Here is a 27,354-nt window from a genome sequence, read left to right on the forward strand (position 1 = left end):
ACATCAATCCCTTTGCTAAAGTAAAAATAAGCCATAATGCATTTGACCGGTCTTATTTCTGGCCGTGTGGACTTCTTCCACTGTTTCGCGAATGTAGCAACATTGCAGGGAATCACCGAGGATTCTTTGTGCAAACACCCCGTTATTTTCTGAGAGCAAATTATCGGAAGGCACTGGTTGCTGCAAGATTTTGAAGCTTTACCCCATTGTGTAGAGTTTCTTCAAGTGGCAGATCATTAACTAGAAGCATATGCAAGAGAGGGAAGGAAGGGGGGAGGGAGAGAGAGAAAGAGAGGGAAAGAAGGAAGGCAGAGAAAGACCACCGTCCAAAGCAACAAGGCTTTGTCGGCCTGAGAAGTTCTCTCTGTCGAGACTGCTGTCCGACCAGTTTCCTAGCCACCACTCCCTCTGTATCCCTGCCAAACCATCCCTGGGAAAGGCCAAGTCAGACACTCTCAAATCCCAGGGTTTCAAATGATAAAGACCCCAAGAGGCAGGGGCCAAGCTGTTTGGGGGCTTTTTTGTTCTCCGACCCCTTTGTTCTAGCGACTTCTCCCATCTCAAAGGATTTTCAACAGCACCAAGAGCCTGACACTTTGCCCACCCTGGTTCTCACAGTCTTCTCCAGAGAAGGACAAAGCAAAGTTGGCACTGACGAGGCCTGCAATAAAGGCGGGGCGGGGGGGGGGGGGGGGGGGCGGGTGTTGAGAAACAAGAATGCGTCCACAAATCTGGCCGCCCCGGATCCTCAGTTGCTGGAGGAACTTGCAAGGTAAACAATGAAATGGGGAGGAGACAGCCATTTTCTTCGCTCTGGCCAGTTGTCATGGATCCTGGGATTTTAGCCGTAAAAGGGTGAAGGGTTTGCTTTGCGCTTTACAAACGGTGCCTTTTTCCACTTACTTGCTCCGGGTCGGGGACCTTCCCTTCTGGGAAGGCCCCTTCTGGGCCTTATTCAAGGCAAGCTAGAGAAGGGCAGTCACCAGGACCTTTGTTGTACAGGTGCTCGTGGGGCCCGCAGCCCGGCTGACGCCAGGCACAAAGGCTGAAGCATTAAAGGAAATTTCCAGCCACCCAAATCCTCCCATCTACACTGCGGGGAGGCATCTTTCTCTCTGGACGCCTTCCTGTCAACGTGCTGATTCTCCCAGGCGCGCTCACACATGGGCCGAAGGCTTTAGCTTTGAGCCCTCCCTGAGCCCTTGCCCCCGAGACACCCCTACGAGCTTCCTCCCACCACCCCCCCCCTCCCCGGGACTCCCAACTCCTTCACCCTGCAACACTGGCCCCAGTACGTCTCCCAGAGCAGCTGGGCACAGTATGACCAGGAGGCCACCAGCTTTAGCGAGGGTGGGTCAAGGCTCAGTGCCGCCACTCACTGGAATGACCTGGGGCAGGGTACTTCGTCTCTCCGAAGCTTACGCCCACACCTAGTAAAATGCAAATCGCAATATCTACCACGTAGCGCTGTTGAGGGCTTTGCCCACCTCTTCATTCTCTCCAGAGCTACACACACTCACAGCCTCTCGTACTCGCACACACACACTCACACGCACTCACAAGCTCAGGTACACACCCACTCAGCCTTCCACTGTTGACCTGTATTTTAGTCTTGATCGAGCAAGAGGGAGTGCGCCAGTTTGATATAAGCAACTGCGTCTGTCCATCCATCCGCTCAGACATTTACAGAGGGTCTGACACGTGCCAAGCACTGAAGTCCTCAAGGGCCACCAGGCAAAGCCACTGGCCCCCCGCGTGTGCCTGAGAGGCTGCACTGCTCCTGGACATCGGGGCGTCTCCGAGACACTCCCTCGGCCTCCATCCATGTACCTTCATTTCCCAAAACTCGACGACACAGCCTGAAACCCAAGACACGGCACAAGGACCTTTTGTGTTTGGATGACCAAGGCAAGGATGGGCTCACGGTGCCGGGCTCCCTTCTGGCTTCCTCGAGGCTGGAATTCTCCAGCTCTTTCGAGGAGTCAGGTGAGTCAAACTGACACGTATCTTCCACACATTTGGAACAAATGTCGTAAACCTTTTCAGGCGATGATCTGACTTCCAAGGGCGGCTTTTCCTCCGCCACTGTGTGGGGACAGCAGTCCCCAGCCTCCCCCCCGACACTGGGGAAGTGAGTCCAGGAGCTGCCAGCGTGGGGCAGAGGGTTGGTGTCGGCTTGGACCATAATCGTGTCGATGCTGCCTCCCAGGCTGCAGGCCGGTTCAATAGAGCGAAGAAAAGATCACATACGAGCCCCACCGCTCCGGACACGTGGGCTTGGAGCGCATCGCCCTCCCTAACCCTTAGTGTTCTCATCTTTAAGATGGGATAATAAGATACCTATCTCATAGGATTGGTGGGAGGACTCAAGATTCAAAAGTACCCATGAACCCTTTTGGCCTGGCAAATATTCAGTACTCATAAATGATGGCTTTACTTTTTATGAGAATTACCATTTCTGGCTCTGTTATGGCTCTCACTATGCAAAAATCACATGCATGCCTATTAAAGGGAACCAGAATGAGCCACGGAAAACTGTAAGCTGTCAATTTGTTTAGAGTAGTGGCATTGTATGTTTTTGACCTTAATTTCCATTTTAATGTTGTTCCAATATTTCTGCAAGAAATACAAATTAAAATTATAAACACAGGTATCCAGGGCCTGATTTACAGTAACCACATAAACAAAATATTTAATTTAAATTTTTTTTCATTTTGGGGCGCCTGGGTGGCTTAGTCAGTTAAGCCTCCGACTTCGGCTCAGGTCATGATCTCGCAGTTCGTGGGTTCGAGCCTCGTGTCGGGGTCTGTGCTGACTGCTCCAGAGCCTGGAGCTTGCTTCAGAGTCTGTGTCTCCCTCTCTCTCTGCCCGTCCCATGCTCGCTCACGCTTTCTCTCTCTCTTTCAAAAATAAATAAACATTAAAATTTTTTTTAAATTTTTTTATTTATCGTTTTTCAGAGACACAGAGAAAGCATGGGATCAGGGAAGGGGCAGAGAGAGAGTGGGGAGAGAGGATCTGAAGCAGGTCCTGTGCCGACAGCAGGTAGCCTGATGCAGGGCTTGAACTCACGAACTGTGAGATCATGACCTGGGCCGAAACTAGATGCTTAACTGACTGAGCCCCCCAGACACCCCACAAAATATTTAATTTTAAAATTCTTCTGTTTGTTTTCATTGCACACAGGATTAATTTCTCCTAAAAGAACAATGAAAGCATCCTTTGGATCCACAACTAGAACCCAGACAACGACACCAGAAATTTATCCAGACCCCTTCATCCAAAGGATTAATTCCGTAGTCATGAAAATGTCACCTGTAAACTTAGCGGTCATTTCTCCTATATGCCTCACTATGCGTGGAGGCTGCCAGATAGCTGCCATCAAGCACGAAGCCTATCCTGGGTTAAAGCAAACGGTAAATGCCAGGACCATTCCAGACACAGAAGATATTTGACCTTCTGGGGGCTGGAAGTACAGCTGGGAAGGAGAAAATACCATGAAACAGGTAGGCAGCCATGAAATTCTCACTTGTTCTAACTAGGAGCTGTGTAAGCAAGGAGGACAATTGGAGACAGAATTGTTGGGGAAGAAGCACTAAACCATGTTCAGTCTTGAAGGGTGAGCAGAAGCCATTATCCCCTCCAGGAGGCCATTTGAACATTCACATCTAACTTCTAGCCGGTTCGGGCATTCCTACAGTGTGCTGAGCATTGGAGAAGACACAAAATTAGAGAACCTGGGTGGCTCAGTCGATTAAACATCAGACTCCTGATCCCGGCTCTGGTCATGATCTCACGGTTCATGGGATCGAGCCCCAGGCCAGACTCTGTGATGATAGTGAGGAGCCTGGTTGGGATTCTCTCTCTCTCTCTCTCTCTCTCTCTCTCTCTCTCTGTCTCTCTCACGCATGCACGCACTCTTGCTCTCGCTCTCACTCTCTCTGCCCCTCCCCTACTCATGCTCAGTCTCTCTAAATAGAGAAATAAGTAAATAAGCTCTTTTTAAAAAGACACAAAATAAACTTTCATGAAATGAACTGTATTTCCCAGGATTTCAGAATGAAATGAAATAGGTCTGCACAGCCACATCTACCTGGCTCCATTTAGAGAAAATACACTTAGACCTATTGACCAATAAAGACAGAATTCAGGGATAGAGCTTCTTTATAAAAAAAAAAAAAAAAGGGGGGGGGGCAGAGGGGCGCCTGGGTGGCTCAGTCGGTTGAGCGTCCGGCTTCGGCTCAGGTCATGATCTCGCGGTTCATGGGTTCGAGCCCCGCGTCGGGCTCTGTGCTGGAAGCTCGGAGCCCGGAGCCTGCTTCGGATTCCGCGTCTCCCTCTCTCTCTGCCCCTCCCCCATTCATTCTCTCTCTCTCTCTCTCTCTCTCTCTCTCTGTCTCTCAAAAATAAATAAACATTAAAACAAATTTTTTAAAAAAAGGTGCAGAGGTACGAGGGATCCCTTTTAACACATACAGAGCATTCACCGTGGCCAGACACTGCCTGGGCCTGTTCCATGGCTCAGATAATTTTAACTATCTCATTGAATTATCATTACAGCTGTGACAAATAGATGAGGGAACAGAGACGCAGAGAAATGAAAAAGAAGATATTTGGTATTATTTTTATGGACTTTTTTAAAAATTTAAATCCCAGTTAGTGAACTCATAGTATCATAATGGTTTTAGGAACTGAATTTAGTGGTTCATCACTTGTATACAACACCCAGTGCCCATCCCAGCAAGCGCCCTCCTTCGTGCCCATCACCCACTTAGCCCATCCCCCCATCCAAAACCTTGCGAGCAACCCTCAGTTTGTTCTCTGTATTTAGGAGTCTCTTATGGTTTGCCTCCCTCTCTGTTTGTATATTATTTTTCCTTCCTCTCCCCTACGTTCATCTGTTTTGCTTCTTCAATTCCACCTATGACTGAAATCATATGGTATTTGTCTTTCTTTGACTGCCTTACTTCACTTTAGCGTAATATACTCTAGTTCCATCCGCATTGTTGCCCACGGCAAGATTTCATTCTTTTCGATTGCCGAAGAATATTCCATTGTATATATACACCACATCTTCTTTATCCATTCACCAGTCGATGGACATTTGGGCTTTTTCCACCCTTTGGCTATTGTCGATAGTGCTGCTATAAACATTGGGGTGCATGTGTCTCTTGAAAACAGCACACCTGGATCCCACGGATAGATACCTAGTAGTACAATTGGGGGGTTGTAGGGTAGTTCTATTTTTAATTTTTTGGGGAACCTCTGTAAACATTCAGCATTATTATACGAGGGTCACAGTAAGAATTAGTTTTGCCAGACAGAGCGCTTATATAGGAGAGACAGAGAAACAGAGCCGAGAGCGTAGTCTGGGCCAAAGTCAGGAGGCTCCTGGCTGTGGGTCACGGGAGTTTGATATTCTGTTGGGAGGAATCAAGATATCAGAGCAGGTGAGCAAAGCAATGCTCGGATTTCCTTCCGATTTTAAGAAATAGAGTGGAACTGGAAATAAAGGAAGTAGAAACACCGTCAGAGGATGCTAAGGAAAGAGCAGGCATCACCATCACCAGCTTCAAGGTAGCAGACCCACTGTCTCTTGATTCTTACAACGGCCCTGCAATGTAGAAACTATGAGCTGGTCTTAATGCCCTATTACCTATCACGGGGATATTTCTAAACGAGCACCCCAAATCATCGTAAACTATTCCCTCGAATCATTCTGACACAGGGAGCTGCTAACATATGAGAGAGAGCGGCTCTCCAAGAGATGATGGCTGCTCTCCCCCCAACCTCGCCTCCTCTTTCTCTTTACTGGTTCTCTCCTCTGCCCTTGGAGCCTCCGCAGAAACCCCAGCCTTTCTTCCACCCCACGGTATCGCCATGATCCTTTACCTCCAGGTTAGTGAGGCCTTGGGGTAAAAATGATTGATTGACCCAGGTTTGTACATAGAGAAACTGAGACTGGAGAGGCTAAACGCTTCAACCAACGCCCCACCCTTCTTAAATCTCCTGGTTCAACGCCAATCCTGCTTTTGCACAGCCATGCCTCTTACCCACCTGGCTGACAGCTTGAAGCCAGGCCAGCGCTCTGAGCATCTGATTGTAAGTTCAGCCTCCCCATGACTGGCCCCGGATTAGGGTGAAACAATAGGCCGGGCGTGTGGGGCTTGGTCCTGGGGACTGTCCCTCAGACCAGCTCCAAAGATCCCCACCCCCCCCCCCCCCCCGATTAGTTACAGAACGCCTGCTGCTGTGCACAGTAATCCAAATTGGGTTCAAGCCCCCAGCCTCGGTGCTCTATTGTAATGCTGTATTTTTTATTCAGCACCAGATCAGAGATCTGCTAAGACCTCATGTTGCCAACATAAAAGAAGAAAGATTCGTTAATCCCAATGAAAATGAATTCGTCTTATTTTTTCCCTGAAGAAAAAAAAAAAGAAAAAGAAAAACATGACGGTATTACATCAGCCTTTCAGAAAAACAGAAAAATCCCTGCCATCGTGAGATGGTCGAAGCATGCGGCTTTGAGAGTCGACACAAAGAACGCAATTACACACCCCTTCACCTCTTGCCGGCTTGTTTTATTATCCTGGATAGTCCAGCTGGTTTTCCCTGGGATGCTTTTGGATATGATCATCCCAGCAGTCTTGACATAGAGTATCAGAAAGGAAGAAGGTCAAAGGTTGGAAAGGGAGGATGATCACAGAATCAAAGAGAAGAGAACAAGAGGGGGGCAAGAGAACGGGCAAAAAAAATTCACCCTAAAAATCAGACACATTTTGTTGAAATCCTAGAGTTTCAGAGCCAGGAGGGACCTTGAAGGTACCTGGTCACGCCTTCTCATTAAACACATACACACACACATATGCATACAGATAGACATGCACACACACACACACACACACACACACACACACAGCAAGTGAGGTCAAGAAAGTGTGAATCATCCAAAGGAACAGATGCTGACCTGTAGGTTAAAAGGTGCAGGGATTCCAATGCACTAATCTGTCGGGGAAGAGCCTTTTGTGGATCTCAGTAAACACGTCCTAGGAAAAAAGACGATGATGGCCCCTCTTTATCTAGTGAATGCCGACCACTCCTCTTTCCTCTTTAAAGCTCTGTTGATCTGTTGGTTCACTTACGAACTGATAAATAACTGAGTGGTGTAGTGTAGGGACCTGCATACGACCGTCCGTGGGCCAGATCCAACCCGCCTCCTGGTTTCATACGGCCCACAAGTGAAGAATGGTTTTTACGCTTTTCAAGTGTAACATTTTTTGGAAACAAAAAAAGGTTTAAGAATAATAGTTCCTAGCACATGAAAATTACATACAATGCAAACGTGGGTGTCCGCAAATAACCTCTGACTGGAGCACAGACACGCCAGGCACCCACACGTGGTGTACTTACATAGGTACAGATGTAACCTACCCAACCCTTCTTGCGATTCCCATAGGCACCCCTCCTTGCCTGGGAGTCCTCTCACATCTCCTTCCTTCTCTGTTTCCTGGGGTCCTTCCTCCTCAAGCTACCCCCCAGAAGCTCCATCTTTGTTTCCATATTATACAGGACAATCTAGTTTATCACCCTGATGCTTCTAGTTCCAAGGTCATAGACTCCATGTTTTTCCTAAACTAAAGGTCCCTTGCTATGTCCCTCACCCCTAAAACCCCAGGATAACTATGAGAGCTTCAGACACAGTTTCTCCTTTCCACAGCAATCTCTAAATGTATGATCGGTGTCCCACTGATGTGAATTGTTATCACCACCTTGCCCTTGGAAGACAGAAGAACTATCGGCAGGTTTGGGGTTGACTTGCTTTTTCTCTCCATTAAAGTACACAAAGTATCTACCATACTGCTTGACACATAAAAGGAATCAATAGATGTTTTTCTTTCCCTGTAAAACAAAAACACACACACAGACAAATACGAAAATGTGTAACAATATATATATATCCCATGTGGAGACTGTGAACAGAATTCTGTATCCGGCGCCTGTCAGGGGGAGAGGGGCGACAGGATTGGGTTGGGGAACACTACCTAGAACAAGGTGAAAAAAGTAACATTTCTTTTTCTCCACCATTTCAGTGTACTGGGAGCTGGGGCTCCTGGGTGGCTGTAGGTTAAGTGGCCAACTTCGGCTCAGGTCACGATCTCACGGTTCCTGAGTTTGCGCCCCATGTCAGGCTCTGTGTTGACAGCTCGGATTCTGTGTCTCCTTGCCTCTCTGCCTCTTCCCCACTTATGCACTCGCTCTCTCTCTCTCTCTCAAAAAAAATAAAAATAAAAAATACACATTAAAGGGTCTCCTGGGTGGCTCAGTCAGTTAAGTGGCCAACTTCGGCTCAGGTCATGATCTCACGGTCCGTGAGTTCGAGCCCCGCGTCGGGCTCTGTGCTGACAGCTCAGAGCCTGGAGCCTGTTTCAGATTCTGTGTCTCCCTCTCTCTGACCCTCCCGTCTTCATGCTCTGTCTCTCCCTGTCTCAAAAATAAATATAAAAAAAAAAAAAAAAAGTTAAAAAAATTTTTAAAAAATACACATTAAAACAAATTTTAATGTACTGAAAGCTGACTAAAAGTTACCGGATGAGTATCCTTCCGGGATTTCCATATGCTGTTTCTCACCAGACAGAAAGGGTTGCAAGACTTTGTATCTACCGCACCTAATGTTGCTGCACAACAAAATATCCCCCAAAATATAGCAGTTACACTCAAAACATTTTGTACCTCTCACAGCTTTCTGAGGGTCAGGAATTCAGAAAGGCTTAGCTGAGTGGTTTTGGTTTAGGACCTCTCACGAGGTGTCTGTCAGGATGCTGGGCTGGGCAGTGGTTATCTGAAGGCTTGACCGGGGCTGGAGGATTCACTTCCAAAGTGGCTGTTGGTGGGAGGCCTCAGTTCCTCACACAGGCCCCTCCAGGGGGCTGCTGGTGACATGGCTTTCCCCCAGAGTGGGTGATCCAACAGAAAAAGAGAGAGAGAGCCTAAAACAAAGGCTGCAGTATTTTATAACCTCATATTGGAACAACATGCCATCGCTTCTGCCATATTCCGCACAGGCCAATGCTGGCACAATGTCAGAGGACACTCCACGAGGATGAGAGAGAGGCTGCCCACCCGCCTTTGGGACTCCTGAGACTCTTGGTTGTTCCAACACATTCCCCTTTCTCACTTAAGCTACTTTGCAAGTTTCACTCTGACTTGCAAGCAAAACAGCCTGAGATAAGACGAAATTCTGAGACTATTGCTCTGGATTTCTACATCTGAGAAAGAGAAAAGAAGAAATCCTTTCCACATAATTATTGGGAAGCTAATAGCACAAATCCAAAGCAAAACACAACAACGAGCAGCTTTATTATGGTTACTCTGCCGTAACAAATTATCCGGGAACTTAATAGCTTAAAACAATCATTTTATGTTGCTCACGGTTTCGTGGAATTTAGGAAAAGCTCAGCCAGGCAGCTCTCATTGGAGTTCTCTCGTGCTATTGTAGCCAGACGTGTGCTGGGGATGCAATCTTAGGACTTCAGTCCAGCTTCTCTGGGCTGGACATGCGAGATGGCTCGCTCACGTGGCTGGCAACTGACTCAGGCTGTCCACTGGGAGCCCAGCCGGGGCTTTCAAACAAAACACCTCTACGTGGCTTCTCCAGCATGGCCACCTCAGGTAACTAGACTTCACGTATGGCAGCTGCTTCTCCCAGAGCAAGCACCCCAAGAACCGGGGCCGGGGCGGGGGTGGATGCATAGCCTCTTCTGACCCAACCTCAGGAAGGGTACAGCATCACTTACCCTGTATTGTGTTGGGTAAACCACGTCATTAAGGTCAACTCGGATTCAAAAAGAGGGAACATAAACCTCATCTCTCAATGGGAAGCTTGGGGATGGCCAGAGACGGCTGATAATCCCAAACAATCCCATGGCAAGCTCTGAGGGGAGAAATAATACGTCCCACATGAGAGTGACAGGGAGGGATCTTCTCAGTTCGAATGTATATATCCTTGACTAGAACACCCTGTCCTTTTGGTCCAGGACACCTGTCCTGGAAACATAAAGACAGTGACCAAACCACATTTATCAGGAAACAGTTTCAGATTCGAATAATAGAAAACTCAAGGCAAACTTCCGTAAATAATAAAGAAATTTACTGACGCATATACCTGGAGGTTCCAAAAGATTAGCAATCTTTAGAGTTGGCCTAAGTCCGAGGTTCCGCATACATTTCCAACCATTCTCTGGCCTATCTCTCTTCCATCCTAGCTGGACAGAAAGCACGTGGCAGCTAGTCTGGCCTTCCTATTAGCACACGACCATTTCCGGAGGAAAAATGACTGGGCTGCTCCGTCCTGGGAGAATGCAGATAAATGAATGTTTCAAACGCGCATAGCTAGCCTGTCTCCGTATTTTATTAGACCAAATATGACCAACGCTAGCCAATCACTGGGGACAGAAGTGGAATGACTCTTAAACCAACCAGACTCACCTGTAATCCCTAGGAATAGGATTACCTCCCATGCATGAAGGGAGGCTACCCGAACAAAATCAGGATTTTGTGAAAAGCGAGGAAGTAGATACTACGGGAACGACCAACAGTGCCTACCACGCTGCAGAAGACAGATTCTTAAAGCATCCAAATCAAGTATAATCTGTCTTTTGCTGCCTTTTTTTTTTTTTACCCCACATGTGAATACAGAATCAGTTCTTGGCAAATGTGTCCCCAAATAATTCTGGGAGTCTCCAGGAAGCAATTCCCATGAGTTTACAGACACATGCAGTGAGTTGCCAGTGACACCTGTAGCTCCAGGGGTCTGCCTGCCACAGCCACCAGTTCTGCCAAGTCATTCTGTGCCTGTCAGGTGTATCCACCTGCCTCCAGAGTCCGTGCTCTGTGGACAGTTGCAACGCGGGGAGAATGTTCTTCTGTCTATTGGGAAGACAGCAAAGCAGTACTGCTTGGCCCATAGGGGAGCACCAGGATTTGTTAAAAGAGACGACTTTCATATTTTATTTGTCACATCCCCTTGCCCCAGGCCCTAGAATGTCCACAGAACACAGATATTATTCCTTGCAGGTCTTGGCAGGGGGCAATCTGAGGAACAAACCCTACCCTGTGCTCAGAATCGCCACCTCCTGCATTCAATAACCAAGGTTCTTCTTCTAATCACATTTGTCATTGCTGACCCCCCACTTCCTTTAAGGCAAATTGTCTCCTAGGAGGCCCCCTGACCCCCTTGCAAATACACCTCTAATGGACCTACTCACCAGCTTGTTGGGCATCAGGCATTTGGGGACCCCAGTGGTCCAGCTTCATCTCAAGCAGGGACTCCCAACTTGATATCCAGCCACGCACATTCACTGAGGGCGAGTTCTTCCCCCCTCACACCTCTGTTTGCGCCCTATGATCCGGTCACCCTGGGTCGTTCCACTCATGCAGATGGAGAATGCCATCCTATTACATATGTGGCACCTTGTAGGTGCCACACTTCTGAATTTCTCTCCCACTCCCGTCGTTACTGGAACTCCTGTTTTGCAGCCTAACTCCTTCACCTTGCAAATTTCTGCACCTGCATCAGGATGTGCGACTCAGCTCTGTAGCTTCCGTGATCTCTGTGAGATCAGTGTTTGTCAAGTTTAAGTCAGTGACTCTCAGAGCATTTGGCTTGAAAGATATCAGGCTACCCTTCCTCAAGGGGAGCAAAACGAAACAAAAAAAAAAGCATTGCCCTCGGGTCTCTTCTCGAACAGGGATCCTGGGCATTTTCCCCGGACAGACCGCATCACCAGGACCCCGACACTGGCCACCGTCTGCCAATTATCATCAAAAGGCACCTCTTCTGCATCTCTCAGCCTCCTCGAGATCTTTCTACTGCCTGAGCTGCCCAACCCACCATCCACTCCTGAGGCCGTCGGGCATTTTCTCCCTTGGCTCAGCGCGGGGAACCAGATTTGGAGAATCTCTCAAATGAATTGGGGTTTTGTTCCATCCAACCTGTGTTGAAATTTACAGGACTAAAACAAAGGCACTCAGTGTGCCCCGGGCTTGGCTTTGCCTGGGACACTAATTACCCAACAACAGCACACGTGGGAGAAAGTGGCCAACGCTGATTAAGGAGCCCCATGGGAAGGCACCGAGAACAATCTTTTCTTTTTCTTTCTAACGTTGCCTTTGTCTCTATCACCAATGGCCACTCTGCCTTCGCGCTGCTGCTGGGCATTCGTAAATACAAATGAGTCGCCAGGCGGACACCTGGCTAGCACGGGAGCCCTCAACGCACTGGGTGCCTGCCATACGCTGAGTCTGGGTGAGATTCTCTTTGTACCTGAGCACTGGTCCTCCGACAATTCTGCAAAACAAGCAGCAGCATCCCCACGTGAAAGACGAAACAAGAGCCCGAAGCCACAAAAGCAGAGAGAGACTAAGCTAGATTATAACACAGTTCTGGCTCAGAAGCCACGGCCCATGCTTCCAGAATAATCCAGAAAGTGTGGTTCTTCCCAAATCCGACAATCGTGGCCTTTTACAGCTGGAAAGGACCTTGCTAGAAATCACCATGTTCAGCCAAGGCCCAAGACGATGAACGGACTCGACCAAAAATACACATCATGACTGGCGTGAGCTTGAACTCGGGTCTCAGATTCGGGGGTCAGCACTCTGCGCTCTCTCCCTTCTCCTTGCTCACCCGTCATTGTCTTAGACTTCCCAAAAGTCTCTCATCACCGACTGCTGATGGGACTGGGCTATGCTGAACAAGCAGATTTAATTAATTCTGGGGTGGCTAGCATCTCAGTAAATGCAGCCAAAAACAAGTATCAGTTTTCCAGCTGCAGAAGGAAGAATCTGTAAGTAAGTTTCAACTGGAGGCATTGGCAAGATCATGTGCATGGCGGGGAAAATGGCCATCTGGTTTTTTCCGCCCAGCTAGAGTAACTTTAGAGTAACCCTTGGAGATCCTAACATACTCCCACGGACTACGAGGCGCTCAGCAATGTGCTGCTGGGACTCGTGTGTCCCAGGCCTTGCGGCTACGTGGTGAGATGCCTGCCTCTGTGCTCACCATCCGCCCAGCACTGCGGTGAGTTGGGGGTCTGACGCAGAGAACTCAGGTGTATACTAACATAACCAAGAGCTTTAGGAAAGGCCCTGGAGGGAAGACCAAAACCACAGTAAAATTCACAAGGACTAGCTAGCCCTCTTCCCCAAGCCTGAGCAAATCAGGTTGAACCAGATGAAAATCAGGGCGAGTCAGATCAAGTCTGCCTTATCCCTCCCCGGTGTGTCTGCATGGGAATGGGCATCACAGGCACCAGGCAAACAGATTTGTCTCCTCTGCGGCGTGTAAGGCGGCCGTGAGTGGAGAAGTCTGTTTCCAACCCTAGTGCAGAAAATCCAAACCCTCTGTATCAGAGGTAGGAAATGCTGAGGTCAAACCTTATTAAACTCTCCAAGAGAACAAAATATGGGACAAGGAACCCTAAACAGACTTCTTTTTTTAACCCATTAAGGGCAAGGTAAGTGGCGAAGGTCTTAAATTATCATAAGAAACGCTGAATTTAAACATCAGTCGCCATGGAAAGAGTGACCAAGGTTAAATCAGTTCAATTCAGTTAAGCTGGAGAGAGGATCGGGGGTTAGTGTTGACACAGTGCCCTGCTGCTTGGATTCTAATCTTGATTCAAACTCTTACGAGATGCCCGACTTAGGGCAGGGCACGTGCTCCCCATGTGTCACCATCACCCACCATGTGAGAGTCACAGCACTGGCACTACCTCACATTGTTGCTGGAATGAGGTTCTAGAACATTCCGTGTTTAAGGCATGGGGTCTCATGACAACTCTATGAGGTAGTTACTCCAATTACACACATACACGCGCATCTACGTATACACGCACACGTACACACACACACACACACACACACACACACACACACACTGCACAGAGGCAGGACACGTCCACCATCACCCAGGTAATGGTAACAGGAAAGTGGTAAACAGGAGAGTGAGGATCTGAACCAAGCCAGCGGTCAGACATCTGTCATTCACGTAAATGTTTACCCCGGTGCCTGGCACCTCCAGCCCTCAGTAGCCTTCAGCCTCAGTATTGTTCTGATAGGTCCCGAGATGTCAGGAATCACTGCCCAGCCGGACCTCTCTGCACATTTGGCTGGGACACTGAGGCCAGGCCTGTCTAGAGACCAACGGACTCACTGGATGGCTGCTTTGGGCTTTCTCCAGCCGTCAGATGCAGAGTCATTGCTCCTGAAGCTAAGCCTCTAAAGCAGGGCGGACACAACGCATGGAAAGTAGGGGGCCAATCAGAGCTCCAAAGATGATTCTTTAAAGTCTGGACGCAAGCTTACAAAACGTCACCTTAAAAATCCAGTTAGATTCCACGCAAAGCGTTGGCCCCGTGTGTTCCCGGGAGAGTGAGATGTCTCCTGATGCTCAGACAGGCAAGTGGCTTCCGGGCCAGGCACCAGCTGGGCCCTCCCTTCTTTCAAATTTGTGGGACCTCAGCTGGAGGCCGTGACTTAAAGGAGCATGGGCCACGGTCTGTGCCTTTTGTCCCCCGGGGCAGGCTCAGATGGTTTCAAGCGATGACTCAGACCTGGCATAACCATGCGTGCACCCCACAGCTGCTCCTCTCACCGCACACTACCACCCACATGCGCTTACACAATGAGCGTGTTTCACCAGGAGGCCCAGGTGCCTGCCAGCATTGTTTATCACCCGTGTTAGAAAAACCCATGGGAACCTGGCTTTCCTGCCAGCCGGCCAGGCCTGGTTCCTGCTCTTCTGGACTTTCTGACCGAATGTGACACAGCAGGGCTTTACAAGTAGAATTTCTAAACCCACACGGCTAAAGAAATACATGAGGGTGGCGATATTCACCTCCTTCTACTCAGCCACACTCTTTACTCCACAGTAAATAAAGATGAAGGGCGCCTGGGTGACTCAGTCGGTTAAGCCTCCAACTTCGGCTCAGGTCACGATCTCACGGTTTGTGGGTTCGAGCCCCGCGTCCGGCTCTGTGCTGACAGCTCGGAGCCTGGAACCTGCTTCGGATTCTGTGGCTCCCTTTCTTTCTCTGCCCCTCCCCTGCTTGTGTGCTCTCTCTCTCTTTCTCAAAAATAAATAAATAAACATTTCAAAAATTTAAAAGAACAATAATAATAGAGATGAATCCCAAGACGCTGCGTCAATCATCATTATAATTTCTACCGGACTTACCCAGCCTGGCCCCTGCAGTCCTATCCTTTGCTCAGACCACGTGTGCAACAGCAGAGGAAACGTTTACCTACGAACATCTGAGAGGCATCGCAAGGCCCGGGTCTGAGGCCACAGGAAGGCATGTGACAAGAGAAGAGATGACCCCAGAGCTCCCACATGGGCGATACGGAGAACCAGCTCGGTCTCATAGACCCCGTGACTCTCCCCAGGGCTGAGCCAGCATTTTGCCTCGCTCTCCCTTAGAAGAATAAGCAACAAGGACAAAGCTTACTAGCCAACAGGGACCGTGTTTCTCCAGTAACACTCACGCCTATCACATTGGTTATTATTAATTCTCGCAACAGACCTGGAAATAGGCTGTAAGTTTGCAACTGATGGATAACCAGTACAACTTTTCCCATTTAAAACGATGAGCAATGGGGCCCCTGGGTAGCTCAGTGGGTTGAGCGCCCCCGACTCTGGGTTTCGGCTCAGGTCATGATCTCCCGGTTTCGTGAGCTCAAGCCCCGCATCCGGCTCTGCACTGGCAGTGGGGAGCCTGCTGGGGATTCTCTGTCTCCCTCTCTCTGCCCCTCCCCAACTCGCGCTGTCTCTGTCTCTTTCTTTTTTTTTTAATTTTTTTTTTTTTGACGTTTTATTTATTTTTGAGACAGAGAGAGACAGAGCATGAACGGGGGAGGGGCAGAGAGAGAGGGAGACACAGAATCCGAAACAGGCTCCAGGCTCCGAGCCATCAGCCCAGAGCCCGACGCGGGGCTCGAACTCACGGACCGCGAGATCGTGACCCGAGCTGAAGTCGGACGCTTAACCGACTGGGCCACCCAGGCGCCCCTGTCTCTGTCTCTTTCAAAATAAATAAATACACTTAAAAATAAACAAATAAATAAACTAAATAATGAGCCATGTAGTCCTGATGAGCATTTTCATACAGAACTTGAGACAGTCACTAAATAATACCTGAAGTTCCGTGGGAGATGTCTGTATACTGGCAAGTTTAAAAAATGAAGTTTAAAAAGAAATATCTTCACCCGTACTTCATTTTTTGAAAAGCCTACGACAAACATTATGGCACGCCTACCCGGAGATGTTCACCTCAGTTATATTTAGATGGCTGGATTCCAACTGGTTCCTATTTTCTTCCTTCTGTTTATCTGTATTTTCTATAATGAAGAGATTCTAATGTGAAAAAAGGAAAGGGATTAAGTTTGTTCTGTGGGTTCCCATAGGCCAGGACTGATGTGTGAGTCAGCGTTGTTAAATCAGTTCCCCAGAGAAACTCCACCGAGCAGCTGAGGCCTTCAGGAAGCCCTGTTGAAAAGCAGGAAAATTTAGGCCAGTGGTAAATGCTTGGCGACCTTTCTTTGTTCCCAGCTGGTGCAGATTTCTGTCAAGACGCTGATGCTCTATTCTTTAGAAGTCCCGTCCATATTTCAGGATGTGTCCTTCCCATCAAAGAGAGGGATGATGGATGCATTTGTATATGACCAAATTCTTGGTTCATAATTGCTTCTAAAGCAATATTTGCCGTGGACAGAATCCTTAGAACACCATTAAAGAAGAAATTCAAAATAGCCTCCTATCTACCTAACTAGAAATAGCCATAGGTGTTATATCTGGTGTATTTCCTTCCATTCATTTTATAAATCATTTATTTGTATAAAATTGACCACATAACTTGTTCACCTCTTCATTCTGAATGTGATACAAACATTTGCCATGCCTGTAAATATTTTTTTGAAGATATGATATTTCTGTCTAATTTTAATATGTATTCCTTTGATTTCTGGAAACATTATTTTCTTGTGCATACTAAACAATTTTGATTTTTTTCTATTATCAAATTATCTGCTAATATAATTTGGCTGTTTTTATATTTAAAGGTGTGTTGGGTTTTTCTTCTCATTTATTCGGGTCTTCTCAATTTTATTGCAAGTATTTTTTCAGCTTGGTGAGAGCTTTTAATTTTGGCTTTGACGTTCAATTAGCTTTTAATTTATGAGCATTACATCTATGAACAATTGTGTTTATGATTTTTCCACTTCTGTCATGCCTTCAAATTCTTCTACGTGCCTTAAAACATTTATTTCTCCCTCTTTCCCCTTTTTTTTGTCATCTCTTTACCTTTAGCTCTTTTTTTTGTTGTTTCACTTGGTGTTTTTTTAAATTCTTTTTCTATTCACAAAATTACTGAATTTCCAAGTTAGAAAATTTGAAAAACATTATCACTATAAAAAAATTTTCTGATCTAACCCATGGGATGACCACTGCTAATATTTTCCTGTGTATATTTGCAATTTTTTGTGCTTTTACATATTTTTAATAAAACTGAGTTTTAGATATACATATATATGTACCTATAGCTTGTGTCATCCTTTTTGTTTAACATTACATCATAAGTATCTTATTATGTCATTACATAGTCTTCAAAATTTTCATTTGTGGGGCACCTGGCTGGCTCAGTCAGTGGAGCATACAACTCTTGATCTCAAGCTCGTGAGTTCAAGCCCCAGGTAGGATGTAGAGATTAGTTAAACCCAATCAATAAATGAGTGAATGAATGAATGAATGAATGATTTGAATATTTCATTTATAAAAATATAAAGAAATATTTTATCCTAGGAATAATATGATATTTAACAAATACCTACATACTGGACCTTACGACAAATATGACTGAAATAACAATACTTGTTGGTAAATCTTTGTCTCCATATCTGTCTGTCTATCTGACTATCTGCTATCTCTCTGCCTATCTATCAACTATCTATCTATCTATCTATCTATCTATCTATCTATCATCTATTTATCTCTCCATATCTTTCCCTGGGATAGATGCCAAGACATGGAATCTGTAGGTCACAGAGTTTGAACGTTTTTAGAAGTTGTTAATAAATATCACTCTTCGAGAAGATCTGAATTCTTTTAAATTCAGACCAGAAATCTGTGAAGGTCCCTCCTCACCACACTCTCCCAAAATCAAGTGGTTTTTTTTTTTTTATCTTTGCCAATATCACAGAAAAAGAAAGTAACATTTCGTTTTAATTTGCATTGCTTGATTACTAAAGCAGCAGAATATTTTTGCATTTAAATCTTGACTCCATCTGGAATTTATTTTGGTGTTTGAAGTCAGGAGCAACTCTGACTTGATTCTTCCCACAAAGACCCAATACCGTTTGTTGAAAGATTCAATCTATTTCCCATTGTCTCATGTGTCCTTGTTTATACCCTAAGCTCTTACATAGATTTGAGTTTAAAGACTAACCACTCAGCCTATCACTAACAGGTCTCCTGGTTCGATTACTGGAGGTTTCTACATTTTATGTATCTGACTATCATTTCATTTTTTATTCCTATCTCCCTCAGCCCATGTAGTTTAGATTTATTTTGTCAAATTCCTCCCCCCAAAAAATTACATTGGGGAGTGTGACTCAGAATTGTGACTGGATTGTAAACTTGGGACAAACTAGTATCTTTGCATCATTAAGTCGGATCGGATGATAGATCTCCCTATCATTTGAATCTCTTTTAGTATCTCTTAATAAAATTGGGGAGTTTTCAAGTAAAGGTTTCACACATTTCTTGATAGTATTACTCCTATGATTTTTGTTGCTAGCTTGATACAATCATTTTCTCTATTATGTCTCCCTATTATTGTTTGACTTCATATATGGCAAAGCTAGCCATTAATTTTAGTATATTTTCTGGGCTGAGCCTTTTATAATCATAAGTGTGTGTGTGTGTGTGTGTGTGTGTGTGTGTGTGTGTGTGTATCAATTATGTTTCAGCATCAGTTGATATTGCCAGTTTGGTTTGGTGTCAGATGGCATGACCAATCAGAAGAATTTCCACATACATGGGGTGCCCGGGTGACTCAGTCAGTTAAACGTCCTACTTTGGCTCAGGTCATGATCTCATGATTCGTGGGTTTGAGCCAGGGTCGTGCCCTGCACTGACAGTGAGGAACCTGCTTGGGATTCTGTGTCTCCCACTCTCTCTGCCCCTCCCCTGCTCACGCTCTCTCTCCCTCTCTCTCACTCACTCTCTCCCTCTATTTCTCTCTCAAAAATAAATAGATAAGCATTAAAAAAAGATTAAGCTAGCTTTATAAAAGTATAGGGCTTTTTCCTTTTTTTTTTTCAGCACAGAAATTAGTTCTTCCTTAAAAGTTTAAAAAACACACAAATTTGTCTGGTCCTAGGATAAATTTTAGCCTAAGTTCTTAACTGTTTTTACGTTTCTTGTATGTACATTGATTTGTTTGGTTTTCATTCTTACATCAATTTTTATTTTTGCCAGCAAAACCATCCACCTCATTGAAATTTTCCATTTTTTCCATAGTATTAATTCTCTAATAATTTTAAAATCCCCTCCAAATCTATGATTACAGCTGCTTGTTTTTCTAAATTTCTGTCTTCTCTTTTTTTTTAAGTTTTCCAGAAATTCAACCAGAAAACCAGCTCTTAGTCGACTATTAATATCAATTACACTAGGGGGGTTCTCTCCTTTTTAAATCAGAATTTCTGATTAAATTACCATTTCTTTTCCACGGTTTGACTGGCATTCTTATTGTTATTTTACCTCTTTTCTTGAGATGAATATGCTAGCTATTTCTTTGTATTCTTTCTTTTAAAAAAAAAAAAATGAAATCATTTGGTGTCATCATGTTGCCACTAAGTAAAACTTGACCTACATTTCTTGTTTTTGATAGAAGTATTCCCTTCCTAATAATTTCCAAGTAAACTGTTAAGAAAATGGGTTTGAGTTCTGGAGAGGGCTGGGTGTTCTCTTGTTTTATTTCTTAAGTGATTGGATAGATATTTTTGTTTAATTTTTTATTAGTAGTTAAGATTTTTATGGCATTGGAGTCAGAGAATGTGGCTTGTACAGTTTCCACAATCAGTTTGGAATCTGCTGATATTTCCTTTGCGGCCACATATCTTTTAATCACTTCTGACAAAAGTTGGTAAAGATTGTGGAACACATTATACTATTTTACCATTGACTTGTATTTTAAACACGGGTTGGCATGTATTCGGTTAGGCTGCTGAGTGCATGAAGTACGCTGTGGTGACCAAGCCTCAGGCTCTGAGATCAGATTCCTAGTCTGTCCCCGATTAGTGGTGAGATTCTCTAATCCTCTGGAAATAGGGATGATAATACAGCACACACCTTACAGGACTTTCAAGAAATAATGCATGACGCATGCCCAGCATAGTAATCGGGACAGCGTCCACACTCCAAAAGCACGTCCATGTAGAACATACAACATATCAACACAAAATGACTCCGTTTCCCATTTAATGCTTCTTGCCTTGAAGATCATTTTTGTGAAAGGGACACTGCCAACCCTGCTTTCTTTGACTCTCTGTCTCCTAGCCAGCCTTCATTCGTTATTGTATTTTCAATCTCACCACATTTTATTTCAGATGTGTTCCATGTTAACAGAGGATAACGCACTAGTTTTTCAAGACAATTTGAAAGCCTTTGTAAAGAGTGTAAATCACTTATTGTCTTAGCTCATAGTTGTCTCGCGTCAAATCATTTGGTGTATTTTCGCTGTGAGGCTGTCATGCTGTATTTATTTGCTGTCGTTTGCATGTAAGGTCTTTTTTTTTTTTTAACGTTTATTTACTATTGAGAGACAGAGAGACACAGAGCATGAGCAGAGAAGGGGGAGAGAGAGAGGGAGACACAGAATCCAAAGCAGGCTCCAGGCTCTAAGGTGTCAGCACAGAGCCTGACGCGGGGCTTGAACTCACAAACTTCGAGATCCTGACCTGAGCCGGAGTCGGTCGCTTAACCAACTGAGCCACCCAGGCGCCCTTATCTTTTTGTGTTTTAACCTACTCTAGGGTTGTAAACTTTATGATCAACATTTTAAAAATTCTACCAGTGGCTGCCTTTAACTTTGTTTTGCTTTGGTTTGTGAAATAGTTTTGTTTTACTTATTGAGGTGAAATTCACACAACATGGGGGCGCCTGGGGGGGGGCTCAGTCAGTTAAGCGTCCGACTTGGGCTCAGGTCATGATCTCATGGGGTCGTGGTTCGAGCCCCACGTCGGGCTCTGTGCTGACAGTACGGAGCCTGCTTGGGCTTCTCTCTCTCCCTCTCTGCCTCTCCCCCTCTCGTGCTTTGTCTCTCTCTCAAAAATAAAAATAAACATAAAAAATTTTTTTTAATTCACACAACATGAATGGACCATTTTAAAGGGAACAATCCGGTGACAATTTAGTGCATTCGCAATGCTGCACAACCACCACGTCTATCCCTGTAGGTTTTATCAGGAGGGTTTTCACTTTATGAATCTCATTCCCCAAGTTTGCATTTCCCTGAGTAAGATGCCCCTCCTCCTTCCAATGTTTCTGTGTTACAGCTGGAATTTGCAACCCATTCATAACAATTCGTGGGGTGGGGGGGGGGGATTAAATTTCTTTAAACGCTATCACTCCTCTCACATCGGTTCTAGCCTTCGATTTTGAATCTCAGAAATGTGTATTCCGTTTCCTCATAGAGTGTTATGGGTGCACTTGTGTCCCCCTCAAGATTCCTATGTTGAAGTCTCAATCCCAAGTAGCTCAGAGCGTATCCGTATTTGGAGATAAGGTATTTTAAGAAGTAATTAACTTAAAATAAGATTATGAGGGTGGGCCCTCATCCAATATGACTGGTGTTCTTGGTAACACTTCACTGTATATCCCTAGCACCGAGCTCAGGGATGGGCACATGCTAGGTGCCAACAACAATTTCAAATTATTAAGTGGAGCACTGGATACAGGAAAGACATTCTGATGTTGCTACCTGTGTTGTTCTCAGTATGACACGTGCATGCTTGGCCCAGACGGTTTTCATTTCCACAGAACAGATGAATTTTACTTCCATTGCTCTGTTTTGGCCCTTAGCCTGTATTTTGAAATGTCTTGTTAATGCCAATTATGACAATGCCCACTAAAAATCTGGCTGGCGGGCAGCGAGTGCCGTTTGAGAAAAGCTTTTTTTTTTTCATCACTCAGACAAATTAAGATGAAATCCACATATCATGAAGGTAAACATCCCTTGTTCAAGCCCCCCCAAGCCCCAAAGCTATCTCCGGCCACCACGATTTGCTTAAAATAAATGAATCCAGCTGGGAAGGATTAATAGGTATTTTTGCACATGTACAAATCTAGATAGTTCATAAACATGTATCCCGCGAAGCCCCCATCCTCAGATCCTGTGGGTAATTAAAAGCACACCAATGCGCCATGCTGAATTTTCTGCCAGTAGTTTGCAGGGGAGAAAATAACTATTCTGACAATTAGACCCAGAGCAACGTGCTCCTTGTCAGGGAAGGGCGGAAGATGCCTGTGAATGCTTCTGTGTCACCTTTTAATGGCTTAATTAATTTGCACACTGATGGAAATCTCCAAATCAGTCCAGGAGCCCACCTGTGTAAAAATGATGAATGAGACTTATGTGACTTTTTTATCCTGGGGGCTTCAGACCCGGCTTCATCTGCATATTAGAAACCCTCTGTGTCTCTTCCCCAGAAGCTGGCGGCTTTCAAGAGCCATTCATAGCACAAAGCTATTGCTCTACATTCAAATACTCTTATTAACACAAAGCCCACGTATTCCACCCGGTAGTTGGGTCATCATTTGTGTACAGACCATTCTCTGCCCTTCATGATAGTCTTCGATATTTTTTTGATCCAATATTAAAAAAGCACTCCTTTCTAGTATGGGAATGAAATCTATCTGAAACCAATAATGCCTCTCAAAACTGACACGTGGGGACCTGTCTCCTGCCTCAGGGCTTCTTCACATTGTGCCCTCCTCGCAGCTCCCTGCCTAGACTCTGCCCTATTGTCAATCAGGATTTTTCACAGCTGTCAGGAAGCCAGATAAAACTCTTCGCTTTGGCAAGGATCCTTTAACCCCGCACCCCACAGCTCAGCGGGCAAAAATCCCACCAGCAGGGCGGGATCCCGCAGAGGCAACTTGGGGCAAGGAAACATAGTAACCAGTCACAGATGTGTATCTTCGGCCCAATAACACATGCAAAATGTAAACAAGTTTTGGTGGGGGAGGTAATGGGGGGAGGTAGGGTAGGGAGGGGATGATATTACGGTCTTCCTCTTTGTTTTCCTCCTTCAGTCCCCTGCTTCAACTACCATTTCAAAAATCACTTAAATGGCATTAGATATGAATCCTACCCTCCAAGGACAGAGGGAGGGTAAAAGCGCAGGCAGGAAGTAATATTTAAGGGGCACCCACGAAGTGCCCAGCAGATTGCGACGCCCACGTAAATTTCACAACCAGGAGAGATTGGTCTGATCGTTCCCTGGCGATATGTCAAGAATCAGCAGCCCAGACGTTTGCAGAAAGCCATCCATCATGCAAGAGAGAGGGAGAGGAGCCACAGCAAAGATTCCAGAGCTGGGATCTCTCTCTCTCTCTCTCTCTCTCTCTCTCTCTCTCCCTCTGCTACTCTGGGCACCTTTTACTTCGTCCCTCCTGCCTGACTTCCAGGATCAGCGGACCCAGGCAAGCAAAGCCTGCTCTACTTGGGCGGCCCCAAAATTCTAAGGCGCCAGCAGGAACAAAAGATACAAAGGGAGCCGGTGGCCTTTGTAATCACTGTTCCTGCTAGGAAACCACTTCTTGCCTCCCTTGTGTTTCTCGGAGGCTGATTGATACACTTGGAGCGGAAAACCCATGAGAAAGTCCCTTTCCCTCTCAAAATTGAGGGCTTCCAGTGGGCTCCGCTAATGTGCCAAGACCACCCTCCCCAGCTTTCCATGGTGAATGCCTGCGTGGGGCAGGAAGTGAGCCTGCCAAGCCCTGTTCTCAGTGCAACACCCCTACCCCCATCGCCGGCAGGCACCAGGTTCCCATGCCACTGCTGAGCTCCTCAGTACTTTCTGAAGGCTGGGCCATGATGAATATGTGAGAAAAACAAACATTTGTCCGGGGCTTTGGGAAAGAAGGGAAGGGAAGCTGGAAGAGAGACTCCCCCAGGCAGGCCTGGGAAGCCCCAGGGGTCTAATTGAAAGGGTTTAAAATAGTAAATTTGAAATCGAAACCCAGATGGTGCTTTTTCTAAGGAAGCAAGCCACTCATCAAGCCGAGTCTGTCGCTCAGATCACCTTAAAAACGGCCACACGGAGCAAAACATTCCCCCACCGCGATCGTGCCGCCAAATCCCATTTTGGTCACACAGCTGAGAGGAGGAAAGCCAGGAGCAAAGTAGGGGTCACTGGGCGGAGGGGGGTGGCTTTTTCTCCCTGATTTGCTATCTTGGGGCGAGCGGTGTTCGGGGATTTTATTGGCTCCTCGTGCACCCTGGCTTTGGCGTCAAAATCCTTCCCTGAAAAGAGGACCCAAAGGAAAATGAAAAGGGAGGACATCGAAGCCAAGAGGCACAGAGAAATCTAACAAGGCAGATTTGGAGATGGGGGGAGACAACCAGGTAAGCGGTGGCCGCACCTCCCCTGCCCCACCCAGCTCAAGCTGTCTTGGTTTGAAGGGTCCTAAAGGGAAACATGAGCAGGGCCCACAAAGGGGAGGCTCAACAAGTGTCCTTGAAGCCGTGGACATTCCTCCAGGGAGGGGCGAACCCGCCGCCATTTTTATTCAGCTTTCATTTCACTTGCTCCTGTTCAGGAGCCAAGGGGAAAAGAGAAGGAATTATGGGAGACGAGGGAATTATGAGAGACGGGAGGGAATTGTGGGAGATGAGGGAATCATGGGAGATGAGAGGGAAGTCTGGGAGAGAAGAGAATGCTGGGAGAGGGGGAATTATGGGAGACGAGGGAATTATGAGAGACGAGAGGGAATTGTGGGAGAGAAGAGAATTCTGGGAGAGGGGGAATTATGGGAGACGAGGGAATTATGAGAGACGGGAGGGAATTGTGGGAGAGAAGAGAATGCTGGGAGAGGGGGAATTATGGGAGATGAGGGAATTATGAGAGACGAGAGGGAATTGTGGGAGAGAAGAGAATTCTGGGAGAGGGGGAATTATGGGAGATGAGGGAATTATGAGAGACGAGAGGGAATTGTGGGAGATGAGGGAATCATGGGAGATGAGAGGGAAGTCTGGGAGAGAAGAGAGTTCTGGGAGAGGGGGAATTATGGGAGACAAGGGAATTATGAGAGATGAGAGGGAATTGTGGGAGACGAGAGGGAATTGTGGGAGACGAGGGAATCATGGGAGACGAGAGGAAAGTCTGGGAGAGAAGAGAATTCTGGGAGAGGGGGAATTATGGGAGGCGAGGGGGGATTATGGGAGACGAGAAGGAATTACGGGAGGCAAGTGGGAGCTGTGTGCGGAAGAGAACTGTGAGAGAGTGGAGAATTATCAGAACGAAAAAAGAATTGTGAGAGAGAATGGGGAATTGTGAGGGCGATGACAATGAAAATACCAAGAATTGTCGGAGAGGTCGGAAAATGACAGGAGATGCAAATGATTATGGGAAGAACGGACTTGTGGGAGCAGCAGAGACTTTATAACTCAGGACCAGCCCGGTGGGAGAGACGCACAGGGCCGGGGTGCGGACAGACCAGAGACTCCCCAAATTACACCTCTCCTCCAGGACACCCTGTGGCCACCACACTATGCCCCACGAGCCCTTAGATACACCATATCACACCATCTAAGACAGCATCTATTGTAAGATGCACCGTTGTTTCAGAGGCCACTAAGAAGGGAAAAATGCCACCATTGAGACCATGACATGCCATCAATTTTAAGAAGCAGACCGATTTCAGAGATGTTAATATGGGCGGGGAGGGGGGAGCATCTTAAGATCAATAAAATACATTAATAGCTGACACTTACTGGGAACATAGCCGGTGCCAGGCCCTGTGCCAAATGCTTCCCATAGATTATCTCCTTCACTCTTCACAACTATAATTATCCCCATTTTTCAAATGAGAAAAGCAGGTCTTCAAGAGCTGAATTAACTTGTCCAACGTCACACAGTGTGGCCAGGATCACATTCGGGCCTGTCTGAATCCAGAGCACCAGAATTTCTATTTGTGGGGTCCCCCAAATCCCTCCGGATGGACCTTGAAAACAGACATTTTCAGCACTCATCTCCTTGTGTTTCTGATGCAGGAAACCTCAAGGGCTATTGACAAGCAGCATTTTATACAAACATCAGGTCATTTTGATGAAGGTGATGAAGGGGCCATGCTTGGAGAACCCGAAGGAAGTCTCCTTGTGCAGGTTCAAAATGTCAGTCCTGGGGTGAGAGAGTGCTGGAAAAGCCAGCATGATTTCTTTGGGGGAGGGGCGACAGCTCAGAGCTGATGTCGTGCGGTAAATTCAGCAGCGTGTAGCGGTTTAAGAATACTCCCGATGCCTTAAGGGAATTACTTTGTCCTGCTAACCCAACCTGTGCACAGCTGAAAAAAGCCACTGCCGTTCCAAAATCAATGTCCTACCCAATATCTGAGCACTGGCATGGATCAGGGCTGGGCCCAGAACTTGTGTCACTTTGAGGTCACTGAACACAAATTTGGGTCTCCTGAGCAGAAGACCCCCAAAAAGTGGTTTATTTTCAAAGCGGTCTTCTTTGAAGTTATCCCCCAGCCCACAACACAGCAAAGGATACAGCCTCCAAACAGTGGGAACAATGCGAATTCCTTGTTAGAATAGTGACTGACTTGGCTAGCAGAGTATGGCCTTGGTTCGGAGGGACATGGGTTTGAAACACAGCTCCATGACACTAGCCTTGCCACTTGGAGAATCTCTCTAAACCTGCTTGCTCATCTGTAAAATGAGGGTCACCGATACCTCCCTTATGTGGCCATTGTTAAGCTAAAGGGAGATCTTGGACTTCAGGCATTTGCCACAATATGTGACACCTGTTAACGACTCAATAAATGTGAGTTCCTTCTATTTCCTAAAACTTAAACATGTACAGTCCAGTGCATTCGCACAGAATATGTCTCTAGAGAGATCAAACAATAGCAGAATAGCAACCCCAAAAAAGAGTTGATCTGGCTGTTCTTAAACTTTTCTCGCAACAGGCAGTTGTTAGGGACACTGGCTGTGGATTGCTGGGATTTGTCTCCTGACTATGTGATCTGAAAGTAATCCCTCACTTTTTCTAACCCTGAAAACCTGGGAAAGGCTTTGA

General features: G+C 46.2%; 1 protein-coding gene across 10 annotated transcripts in view; it reads right to left on the minus strand.

Annotated features, from left to right (window-relative positions):
- The window catches only part of LOC147580409 (uncharacterized), a 90,992-nt gene extending 76,272 nt beyond the window's left edge, over nt 1-14,720 (minus strand). For 3 of the 10 annotated variants that reach the window (XR_015252880.1, XR_015252877.1, XR_015252876.1), the window contains exon 1: nt 14,372-14,720. The gene's annotated coding sequence lies outside the window, so the exon portion shown is untranslated. Of the gene's footprint in view, nt 1-11,264; nt 12,883-14,371 lie in introns of those variants that run through there. The other 7 variants (XR_015252875.1, XR_015252878.1, XR_015252879.1 and 4 more) reach the window with 7 other exon arrangements.
- Nucleotides 14,721-27,354: the final 12,634 nt, after the last annotated feature.

The sequence above is a fragment of the Puma concolor genome, chromosome B3 (assembly GCF_028749965.1).
Source record: "Puma concolor isolate L17-30 chromosome B3, mPumCon1.1.hap2, whole genome shotgun sequence".
NCBI classification, from domain to species: Eukaryota; Metazoa; Chordata; class Mammalia; order Carnivora; family Felidae; genus Puma; species Puma concolor.